Source organism: Patagioenas fasciata, chromosome 1 (genome assembly GCF_037038585.1).
Source record: "Patagioenas fasciata isolate bPatFas1 chromosome 1, bPatFas1.hap1, whole genome shotgun sequence".
In the NCBI taxonomy this organism is placed as follows: domain Eukaryota; kingdom Metazoa; phylum Chordata; class Aves; order Columbiformes; family Columbidae; genus Patagioenas; species Patagioenas fasciata.
In genome coordinates, this window is record NC_092520.1 from 199,927,999 (window position 1) to 199,941,032 (window position 13,034).

Genomic DNA, 13,034 nt, shown 5'->3' on the forward strand with positions numbered 1-13,034 from the left:
AATGGGATGTTATACTCCATTGGTCAGTTTCCTGGTCACCTGTTTCTCATTGCTCCTCTCTTGAGATGTGAATCTGTCCTTACCAATAACCTCGCATTCCATTGCTGTGTTTACCAAAACATGTGTCTGGTTCTCCAGGAAAATGCAGCTAATATGAAGGCTTTAGCTGACAGGCAAATTCACTAAAAGAGAAACTTGTTTTTGACAAAACCAGGATACTCCTCCACCCTGATTTATGCTGTAAACCTGTCATCTGACTATCCCAAGGGGACATCTGGCAGGTTTACTTGGAAAATTGCAGAGCAGACTCACAGTGTCTGTCTACACTAGTAGCTGACACGTTTGCACTCATCTTTCTCCTCTTCTCCTTACTGTTCCTCTTCTATCTGTTCCTCAGTCAAGCTGCACAGTAGCACCTTTGCTGTGGGGCAGACAACACACCAGCAACACACAACAGAGGTGTCAGGGTGCTGGAGAGGGGAGCAGAACCTCCCCGTTAGCACCCATGGCCCCTTAGATCCGATGTTGATCCAGGAGGGCACTGTCAGCTCAGCAAACAAACACAGGAGTTGTCTTATTGCACCCAGCCAGAATCTACACTGCTCTGTCATGATCCAAAGCAGACAGATGTTGGAAATTCATCTTGTGTTCCTGAAGCCCTCCAACTTTGCCCAATCTCCATTTAGTGAGACCTTCCATTATGCACCAAGGATAGGAGTCAAATCACTGGACTTTAAACATCTGCAAAGTCAACACCTGCATCTGGGAGACTCCTGTGGAGTGCCTCTACAGTTGGTAGGAGTGACAGATACTCACATGACCGAATTCAGATGACCTCCTGTAGACAGCCACCATAGGAAGATGGGCTGATCACACCCTGGAAGTGCCCGTCTTTTGATAAGATGGCTGAGTGTGACAAGTTCAGGTATGGGCACTCACATGAGCCTTCTTCCATGAGATATCCTGTCCACCTCCAGCAAAGACTTCCTTTGATCTGAAAGAGGCAAGGGTCCTGTGGGGCACAGCCATGAGATCCTGAAGTTAATGTCTATATCCAACATAGATGCACATAAGCAACTTGAATTCCACCACGTCATAATTTTGTCCATCTTAATAGTTTTCTTTAATTAGTGTTTATTTCTGGGCTTCTTTAAAAAGTGATAGCAAGAAATCAGAAGATCAAATAGCTGGCTTGTTTTGGTTTCCTCTTAGCAGGTCTGCAGCCTTGAGGCCCACTGCACGGAGCAAGGAGGATGAGCTGGAGTGACAGTGGGTGGAAGTGGACATTTCATGGATAAAAGGAATGCAGTCTCCCTAAGTCATATTCTTAGAAATGTCTGAACCATTTGGACTGAAACCATCCCAGAATTAATCCTGAAGCAGATTCTATTCATGAGAGCTTATTACAAAGTCCTGCAGCTCAGCACGGAGTACTGCACCTGCAAAGGGGGGCAGTCAATATTCGCTTGCTAAATTCCTGGTGTACTACTGGACCAAATGAGAGAAAAAGGATTTCCTTTATGGGTTTTGAATCTAGTTTCATTGACATTTTTTCTAATATTGAGAGCTAGGGAGATCAGGAACTCCAACTCAGCATCCTTTGCACAGAGGTAAGTGCGCCTTTTGCAGAGCCGCATTTTTAACATATTTGTGGAGCACAGTCATATTAATGTCTAACAGACTAATGTCGCATACCTGCAATGCCTCTCACAGACCTCCCAAACAACCTTAACCTCAACCTCAGTTATTGCAATTCAGGAATTCTTGCTGGTGGTCCAATCAATAACTAAAATGGATTAAAGAGACATTGTTGGGAAACAATTAAGGAAGACATTCGGTAACACATCCTCACGGATGGCAGCACACAAACAATAGGATATGAACAGCCAGGTCACATAGTTGAGGCGCAACAACCCACGCAAGGACGTGGCTGCCTGCCCTGTACAAGCCAGTCAGTCATGGAGCAAATCAGTGCAGACTCCTGAGACACGGCGGTGGTTTTGAACTGGTTGAAAAACCACATCAGTAATCCAGCTCCACTCTGATTGTGACATGAAAGCAATAGCTCTAACAGCAAAACCTTTGTTCTGCTTTTCAGAACCTGCTTCCCTGCCTGAAGGAGGGAGCAGATTTCTAGGGCAGGGTTTTTCAGCCCAGGGATCTTAAGACCTGGAACAGTCTGAAGGACCTTCCACTGACTTGAAGCACGAGTGAGAGAGAATGTGAGGATGGTAAATTTTTTCCTATTGAAATCATTCAAAGCTTAGCCAGGCTCTCAGAAGTCTTCCTTCAGTCAAGGCTATTTTAATTCCAGAACAATTAAGGCTGTTGATTGCTATGAGCTAATATCTGCCTCTAACAAAGCTGCACTGGGATGTCTTGGCTGTCACATGAGATGTCCTTGCAAAGGAAGTTTCCAAAATACCTATCAATAAAACATCCTTTGATGTGGCACAAGGTATTTTTAAATGTCTTAATTTTCTTTAAGTAAAGCAAATATATAATATATTTATCTACTGCTGAATGTTGTTGTAAAGTCACACTATTAGTCATAAAGCAATTCAAGAATCTTGAGTAGAAGGTCCTAAAAGTGACAAGTGCTATTATATCATTAATAAATTGATGGTGAGATATCTCAGGTAATGTTTAACTGTAACACGAGACAATACTAATAAAAATGACACTTGAACAAGCATTAATTGTTCTTCTAATCAAGATACTGTTGCTCTAATTGAACTATTATCTTCAAAAAAATTGGAGTGATTTAATAAGAGGCATATTTACAAACACTTTCTCTTCAGACAGAGTGTAAAGGTTATCAACATAGGTTTATGTTAACAAATCATGCTTGAGTAAGAATTGTATTTTTGATTGGTTCTCAAGTGCTAACTGGGAATAAAAGAGTTCACTGGCATTTCATATACTGTACTTTTAGACTGTCAAGGTAAAATATTTATATATGTATATATAAATGTATATATAATAAAATATCCATATATAGAAAAAGAATGGTTTATGGTGGCCACAAGAGCCCCAACTAAATTTGTGCACAATCAGGCCAGTCTAATTGTTGTGTTCGCATTGTTGTTAACGTTGATTAATAGCTGTGCTGGAATTGTTATCAGTATTCATTTGTGGTTTTGTAAATGTATGTAAGGAATCTGGCACTGGCAGACATAGACAGGTAGATGTCTAGAAAGTGTGGAGAGAGCTTTACGTATTGAATCTTCAAAAAAAACAAACCAGGTTTTCACAGCTGTATCAATTATAAGTGGGATGCCTGGGATATTCATCTTCACTCTTTTCTCCTGGAGATTCAGAGACTAATTTGTTGGTACCTTAAGGAGACACCCATTAGTCTGCACATGACTTTTATTCCCTCTACATATTTTGCTGGCACCTTGTTTCTCTGTCACAGACATGATACTCTTTCATCCTCTCCACCCTGCCTTCAGAATGCTAAAACTACCCAAGTTTTTCTTGCCTTCCATGAGCATGAGGCACGTGCGGTCCTAGGACAGCCCAGACTGTGTTCCACAACCACATATAATTCTGTGTCTCTTGTTCCCCACACTACTCCCTAAATCACGGGGAGGAGACAGAGAGGTTACAGCAATGGTCCAGTATGTGCTGGGCTCCTGTTTGCACAACAGGACTCCTTCCTAGCATGACTCTTCACTTTCCCAGGACACTGTGCAGGTCAGCTGTCATGTGTGATAGCTTCACCAGAAATACTGCTTGCAGTTCTCCAAGACAAGCCCAATTATCTGCCGTGACATCCAGCCCACGCACTTTGTAACTCTTGGTCTGCAGGAACACATGCCACCGGTGCCACTCAGCAGCTCAGACGCACCGGGGCTGCCCTGCTTACACAACTCTGCTTAAACCACAAACCCTTCTGGGCTTCTGGGATAAGAGTCAAAAGACTGAGCTTAAATATTAACAAAATGCTCTGCGGTGCACGAGGCAGTCAAGGCTGAGCAGAGTGTTCTGCAATTGGGTTGTGCCAGTTTGGAAAAAGCTTTCAATTGCTTCATGTATACACAATAAAGTTTCATTTTCCAGCATGTAGGCAGTTGGCAAGAGAAGACATGATCTGTTGTGTTTAAGAAATTATCTTTTTTGCCTCATATGGCTAAATCAAGCCCAGAATTGTCTCTTTTCAGCCTAGAATGAGTGCTCAGTTGTTTCTGCTCACCTGTGGGTGGACAGGAGGAGGGGAAGGGCTGGGAGCAGAGTGGTGGAAACATCTCCCTGCTCCTTCTCCCTAGTGGGCTGATTCCTGAGCCTTCCAAAGGGGCCCCGCAGGAGGGTCACCCATGGGAGAGAGCATGCGAGCAGCCCTCTGTGCAAGGAGAAGACCTCAGCTGGGGATACAAGGAAACCGGTCAGACCACCCTGTCCCTGCATCCCCAGGCCCTTCATGCACATGGAGGTGTCACAGGACCATGCAGGGGCTGCTGCTGTGTTGGGGCTTTGCACCCACCTCCCACACACGTTCCAGACCATAGGCACAGAAAACCCTTCAGGAGCACAAGGCCCAAGACCCTTCATAGGTTAATTTTGTATTTGCTCACCTCATATTGGCTTCCCCAGCAAGCTGGGTTTCCCAGTTACTCCTGTTGTCTCACCTGTCCGCAGCTCAGCATTTCTGCCTGTGCTTTCCTAAAAGTGCCCTGACTTTCTCCTTTTGCTTCACCCAGATAATTTTGATCAACTTTTGTTATGTCTTGCTACAGAGGCTTGTGTTTTAATCAGTCATTATAAGGACAAACAAAACCCAGTTGCCTGAGAGTAAAGGAGGCATAGCTTCAGGAGGAAGAAAGTCATCTTAGAAAGTTCACGAACATCTTAAAGTTTGACGGAAAGGCAGAAGGGTTCTTGTGGAGATGGATATGCTTTTGGAAAAGCCTCACTTTACAAAAGATGAGGCAGAAAGGTTTTTGGACTTGCCACCACTGACAGCAGAAGGTCTCTTTTCCCACATAGGGAGCCTGCAGGGCCTAGCCTGGTCTGGACAATGCAGCCTCTCTAACGCAAACTGCAGCAACTCAGTACTCTTTAGGACATCACAAATCACACAAAATTTTGTGTATATCATTATTTATTGTGATTGCTAATTAGGACCTGGGACCGATGGGAACAACAGCACTGCACCATATCTGCAATCAGACTCCACAGTGTTGTTTAAATTCAGCCCCGAGTAGATAGTTCTAGAAATAAAGGGTTGCATTGGCTAGAAAAACAGAATGATCTAACAAAATGAAGGAATACACACATGATTGTGTGGTTGTTTTTCCACGGGCACATCACAGGACAGAGGACGTTTAATCAGGGCTTGTACTGATAGTGACATTAGACTACAACCAGCTCATATTTATCAGATGTACTTAGATACCATGTTTTTATTTTAGGCCCATCCTGAGTCATAAATAAAAAAGTCTTTCCAGAAGACCTTGGAAAATATCACATATACAAGTAGAGCCAGTAGGTAAAATGTAATTAACTTCTGTTCATAAATGCAGATAATAAAAAGAATACAGATATTTGGATGCATTGTTCATGGAAGTCACTGTCATTTAAAAAGCTACTACTGTACTCATAATAATTGAATGTAAAAAGTTAGTTATTATTAATGCCTTTGTAAGGAATATGGCTGAAAGGAATAAAGGATATGACACAAGTGAGGAGTTTCCTCAGATCATGTGGCACTTCGTAGTATAGTTTCAGGATTGAACTTTAAGCCCCAGAAATACGTGGTTTTATGGCATTACAAAGATCAAGCTTTTAATTTCCATTGAGACCCACACTGGATTTCCGAAACATACTCGCTCCAAGCACACCATCTGCGTGACCATTTTTTTATGCAAACATCTTGAGAAATGAGAGAGAAGACACTCTGGAGATATGAAGGAGAGTCTGATAAGACCTAATTAATTTTCTGACCTTTCTTTGGAAGATCACCTCCCCAGAGCTCCAGTTGCAGGTTTCTACCCAGCTGACTCCATTTTCCCCATCTCCCTTTGCCCAGCCCTGACAACCACCCGGTTGTGTTTGCAGAGGCTCCCAGGTACTGTTGGCCCCATCCCAAGGAGCATTTGCCTCCTCACTCTTCAGGGAAGAGCCCTGCTGGAAATCCTGCTCTTATTTTAACCTCCTTTTGTTCGCTCTAAATTCCGTGCTTCGTAGACTTTGACAACTGGATGGTAAATACAGGCAGCTCCCCTCTCCCCTGACATTCACCAGTCCTCAAAATGTTTGTTTTTAACTGACTTGTATCTGAGATTACAATTGTTTTTTCCAGCCCAAAGCTGCCCTTCGGGCAGTCCAGTTCCTTACTGCCTTATCTTTGGGTGCTTTTGCATGAAGCTCGGTGTGGGGGAGATTCCCTCTTTAGTTTCACCCAAAAGACTTTTTCATTTCACTCCAGCAGCTCAGCTCTTTGAGCCCCACCAATGACTCAGTGGAAATGATGCCAGCTGTTGAGAAAGAAGCTAATTTCCTGGAGCGACTATCTTTTCCCAAGGTGGCCTTTATCCTAAACTGATTAGATTGCAATATTTTTAGATTGCTGGTTTGGCATAATTACAAGCTGAAGCTGTCTGGCAAGTAGCGAAGGGGAACACCAGCTTCATCAGTAGGTGCTGTGCCCAGGGTCCCTTCCCCAGAAGCTGCTGCAGAAGAAGGTGCCACCACTCTGGACTGAAGGGTCTTCCCATTGCTGTTACTGCTTTGCTGGCTGCAAAATTGCTGGCACACATGTTTTTGCATATTTCTGTTCCAGCTGGAGGAAGTACAACTCTTTTCATCAATAATGCTGCAGATGGGAATTGCAATAGTGGCCAGTTTGGGATACAAAGACAACTATGGGCCTGATTACAGCCCTGCATGGCCAAACTTTATCGTCAGGTTTGGCACAGGGAACAAATAAGCCTGGGCTAAGGGTGATAAAAACAGCTAAAAAAATTTTAAAAAGGCTGAAACCATAGGCTGTAGGAAAGTCACAACAAACCATGTGAACTGCAAGGCTTCTCCTTGTACAAGCAGAGGCCATAATATCAGGCACAAGAATCATGCAGGGGAAGGAAAAAAACAACAGGACTCCTGGCTTGATTGGCTCAGAGATGCTGTGGATGAGCCCAGGAGTCCCGGGACTGGCAGGCCCAGGACTGTGAGCTCAGGAATACAGACATTGCTACCTGCTCTGTGCTTCACCAAGAGACAAATGAAAATTAATGCAAATGTTCCATTTATGGCTGGGGTTTTATTTGCTGGATCTCTCAGCTGCTATTCTTGTATACCTTCTCAAGTCAGTAGTGCTAATAAGAAGTGCTACCACTGGGATTATCGAATAATCCGGAATTACCACTTTCCTACTCTTGCCTTTTCCCGAGCCGATAGTGAACCAGGTCAAGCCACCTGCTGATCTGCATAAGGATATTTTATCATTTCTCTGTGTTGGTCTGAGAACAAGCAGATAGGAAAGATATTCAGGGGTGTGAATGCAACAGAATGTATTGAGAGGTGTTTAAACAATGTGAGAAAAATCTCATTTGTAAATTCAGAATGAGAGGGATGAAAAAAATGTTTAACTTTGGCTTACAACTAACTCAACTCAGCTTTTCAATTTGTCCTTTAATTTGTCCTGCTCATATTTATGATAATTATTTAAAAAAAAATATTTAATATTTTATTGAGTGTTTAATATATTTTAATATTTTAAAGTATGTGATCTCTGTATGATACAGAGTAACAAACTCTAAAGATGTGAAAGTTTTCTAGCACTAATTTAAAAAATTAATCTAAACTACTGATCTTTGAACCTACTGCTTTACTTCTTACATTCTCTCCAACACAAGTAAGGAAAATGGGTTTTCTGTGCTAGATGGCAATGTTTATGTGCTGTATGGAAATGTTTATCAGCCCACAAATGGAAAAAGTTAACTATGTCAACAGTAAATTGAAAAATTTTTAAAAAAGCATTTCAGTGACAGCTCATTGCAAACAGAAACTGAAAATTCTTCTCTTAAAAATTACCAAAATATTCAATAAAATCAGGCTGCTTAAATGATCTGAAACTATCCCACCATAAAACACTCCATGTCCCACGACTATCAGGTTTGTGCAATCCCAGGAGAAGACCAGGCTGGTAATAAAAGTGAGTTCAGGTTTAAAATTCCCAAATCCAGATGTGATTTCAAAGGATTATAAAGCCAAATAGTTCTGGAACAAACACTTGGAGAAGGTGTGGGGGAGCATAAATGTCAGATGTGTCAAGCCATGGAGCCTGCTGCTGGGTGAACCCCCCTGCTAGATGAACACAACTATGTTGTTCCATGAGCAAAACCTCAGATCATTTTATTTTGCACATTCTTGCAAACCAGGCTGAAACTGATAGGAACCCAAGAACTGATAAGAGACCTGGTGAAATATTGGGAAATACATTTTTCCATGTAGCTGTTACCTGAGGGAAACCTCAGGCATAATTCAAACTGTTTAAGAAATGGCACAGTCTAAAGTATCTGGAGATAGTGGAGTATTTTATTGCACTGCTATCTGCAAAAGTACACCACACAGGGAGACCTAGAGCACAAACATACGTGATTACAGGGAGATGGCTCCGACTTAATGTTTGAATACATTCAAATGTTCCACCAGCTACACAGAAATATCTGCTGCGTATTTATTTATTTAGGTTATTTTTAACAGTACCCTTAAGGGTGTTTCAAAATGGATAAGCAACTAGAAGTGTGCTCAGCTGAACTTTTAAGAGGAAATTTGGAACAGTGTCCAGGGCTTGTCTGGGAAATAGGGTTCTGGCACTAGTTTGGAAAAGCTACTTGAAATATTCTGCCAGGCAGCCTTTTGGCCATTTATAATTACTGTTTAGTTTTGGTTTTGTTTTCATCTCAGTTTGATTTTGCTCCTATTTAACATAAATGTTTTGGGCTTAAGAAAGGAAATTCAGCTGACTGCTGTTGTGGCCTTCAAGAGTCATTATCTTGGCTGACCTCTGGAGAGGCACAAACCAGACCACAGTCATGGCCTGGTGATGGAGTAATGGAAAACGGTCCAGCAGTGCTGAGAGGTGAGAAAACAGACACGAGTGTCAGGCCCCATCCAACAGCTCCTGGGCTCGAGTTGACCAACTTCCACCAAGAGAGGAATAAACTATTCCTCCCTCTACCATCTGCTCCTGCTTGCCAGGAGGGAAAGACCTCTAAGGAGATGCAGTGGGAACTCCACAGCTTTCCCCAAGGCTGGCACCACACCACCATAGTATTCACACAACAGCCCTGCACAGTCTCACAGTAAAGGGCTGTGGTGTGAGCTGGCACCACGGCTTCCTAGAGCTGGAATGTATCTACAGAAGGGATATCCACAGTTGCTGTATGCAAGCATGAGGTGGACAGGGCGCCCTGCAATGCTTCTCCTTTAGGCTGGGGGAATGTAGGGTGTGTTTAGACTCTCACAGGTCTAGAAACACTTCGCAAATGGGTGTTCCACAAGCATCTCTTGGAGCAGGTGTCCTTGGAGCCAGTGGGAATGAGCTCAGGATGGAGAGCCAGGGCTGTGCTTCCCACCCCAGCACTGCACAAGCAAGATTATCTATGCCTCTACTTTATTCTCAGATATCTGAACACTCATTGCTTTGTGTGTTAAACGTAACTCCATGTGCGTGTAGCAGTATCTGTACCGAAGGACAGAGCACGTCAGGCTGTGACGCTGCAGATTCCCTGACTCACTCATCACCAGCAGGAGAAGCTCTGCAGGGCCCTGTGGTCATGCATCATTGCTGTGATTTGCAGCCTGGTTGAGTCTCAAATAATGTGTTACTATATTCAGCCACAGTGTGAACATACAGTTAAATGCTGAATCAACAAGTCTAATCTGGCTGGTTGTCTCTGATGTGAGAGCTCTCTTAAGAAATTAATTTGCTTGACAAACTCAAAAGAGAGAGAGGACTTTAAATAAAAACAAAGGAACTACTCATGCCTTAAGCAAAATATGGAAAGTTCATAAGAGAGAAAATAACATTAACATTGAGTTAAATATGACATTTCGTCTTGAAGAATTAAGCTTAATTTCTAATGTTGGCAGAGGAGGACAACAAAACTGGCCCTACTGTGAAAGGCAATGTGCAGGGGTTTGTGTTTGTGCTCTTTGTGGTGTAATGCCATCATATAAGCACCCATCACCCAGGCTAGGATTGCTGGCTTTCAGGGACTCTAAAGTCCATAATAAAAGGGAATTAAAATACATAAGTGTAATAAAAGAAATTAGAATAAAAAATGAGAGGGGTGAGGATATAGCACCAACCGTTTTACTGGAAATTTTCAGCTCCTCTGCACAATACGCTGCACTGGGTGCTCCTGCTCATTGTGTGCTTTATATAAAGGAGCGATAACCTTCACTGACCCATACCCTGGCAGAGTGTTCTCTCTTCCTGAGTCATTAAGCAAAATTCAGACCCTCTTTATCTGCAAGTCTTGGTAAATCTGAGCAATCCAGAAAAATCACTGTTAGTGGAACTGACCTTCTCTTCCTGGCAATGCCACTGCCCTTCCCAATCTTACACTGACTGCCTGATACTTACTTCTTAGCTAAACTCACTGATCCTCACCCCCATTTTATGCATCGCCACTGAATTTGACCCAGTATCATGGCTGATTTGATTTGTGCCTCAGTGTACTTGAAAGAGAAACTTGCTGAAAAAAAAAAACAAGATACTAGAGAGTATAAGAAGCTGGAAGTGAAATGACACAATGTTTCTTTCTGGCATAATGTCCTGAGTCTGTGAGCACAGATGACGACTCTGCTTTCTATCCATTCAGGGCCATCCAGTTTTCTTTTTGTTTTTCTTTCTTTGAGGTCCTCAACAGGGGCTTAAAATCTTCCTGAGGATGCCATCCACAGGCTGCAGCCACTGTCCTTCCTCCAAAATGGGAACGAGAATGCACTGAGCTTCCCAAGTAGAGCTTAGTGTCATGTTTGAAAAGGTTGGAAGAACTTGAATTTACGATATTTTGCACTAGAAGCATCACAGCAGATGGTATTGTGAGCAATATTTTGGGCAGAACCGGGCAGCAGGGTGACCAACTGGGCAGCAGAAGACATGTCATGGCCAGAAAGCTACACATGGGAACAGAAGCTTTATACATGGTGAAGGAAAACATTGGGAAACACTAGAAATCTTCACAGGCTGATGCTGTTATCTGCATTCTCAAGCAGCTAATCTCCCAGTATTGATACTGGTGTTTATGTAACACTAAAGAAAGACGTGGATCTCTTCACAAAACAAGTAGAATGCATCTCTGGCAGAACTGTTTTCTTCTTTCTTTGTGAAAAATAGCTTCTTTCTGCAGTTGTAAGCTGCTCAGACAATTTGTTGCTGCTTTATCTCTTTCCAGTCACTTGTTCCTCGCTCCCTATCCCAGCTGGGGCAGGAGGCAGCGCACATGAAGCCCTTCAGAGCTCAACTCACCAAGTGGCTTTCACAAGCTGTGAGTGGTTTTCAGCTCCCATGAAAACAAGAGGAAGCTGAGGGTACTTGAGACTTGTCAAAAGATCAGGCTGTGACTGATTTGTGGCACTGAACTCTGCATTTCTGAGGCTGCCTGAGAGACAGAGCAATGGAAAATTTTCTTTTCCTCCTCCACTCTGCCTTGGCAGAAAAGGCCATGCCTTCCCAATCAGTTGTGGAGTTTTACTGGTGTTTAAAGACCCAATGTAAAGACATCAGGGGTTTGCACAGCTGAAACCACAGTGTGGAACAGAGGCAACCTGCCCCCTGTACGACCTTCGTATAGCAAACCTCCTCTGCACCATCAGAATAAAACGATGGTTTTAACATTGCTGCTTCAAACAGAAGGGCCAAAGTGTTTATTGCCTTCATCACTCCAGGTAGCACCTTATTGCTACAGCAAATTAGTGTAAATAATCCAAGAGTAGAGCACTTACAGGTGGAGGTGATCAAGCCAAAGACAAGACTCTACTGACTTCGTTAAAGCCAAGGTGCCTCCTGCGTTTAAACCTAGCCCTAGAAAAGCTGTCCTACTGTTTTACGTTGCAACTTCTCATGGTGTATCCTGAATACAAAGAATTAAGAATACATTCAAGACTTCAAAGGGGTTTTAAAATACCATTATGACTGCACCATGCCTGCACTTTGAGCGGGGAGGCCAAAAGCTGTCTGTTTTATGGTTTCATATGTTCTACATCTTTTAAAATGATTGTTATTTTAATGGTAAAAGTAATTCCTGTGTCAGTTTTACCAACTGCAGCAAATATCTTAAGCCTAACAGCAGTTACCAAAAACAGGGGTTTGCTGTCACAGAGAAGGTAGTCTCAACAGTTTAGGAAGTGACCTGGTATGTTTACTGACTAGGGGAGCTTATAGTCTTAGAAGTGTAACTACAGCTTTCAAAAGCACCTGACGTCCATAAAGACTGTCAGGGAACTCAGAGCCATGGGTTAAAGCACAAGAAAGAAATCCTGATTGAATGGTCTAATAGAGCTCTCACTTTGTGGGGATGGATACTGAGGTCCTTCTTGCTTCATTTTTTCTTGATCTAATCATTGACTGAAATACGGGTAAGTCACCTGAGAGCAGAACCTCAGGCTCCTCCTGTCTCTTCTCCTAGACCTATGCCTGTGACTGTCCATCTGGAGTACACAGGTTGCGCTCCCTCCATGCCGTGTCTTGAGAAAACTTTATTAAGGGGCAGGGTCTGTGATTTCCAACCCCTAAAGGCTAAGGTAAGCTCTGTATTCCAGATGGGAGGAGTGTCCTAAGGAGTCAGGCAATCCACAGTCTTCCCAATACCATGGTATCAACAGCTGAAGAGTTTCTCGGTGTTCATGGCAGTGTGACCTATGGAAAGGGTTGTTAAGACAGTTTTCATCAGGAAACTTTCATGCTGTGGTGCCCTCAGCACTGAAGGTTCACTGCTCTCCTGAGCACAGAATACCCGAACACAGACATCTGCAGCTGAATTTGCAGCCTGAGGCATCAAAATACTATTTGAGCTACC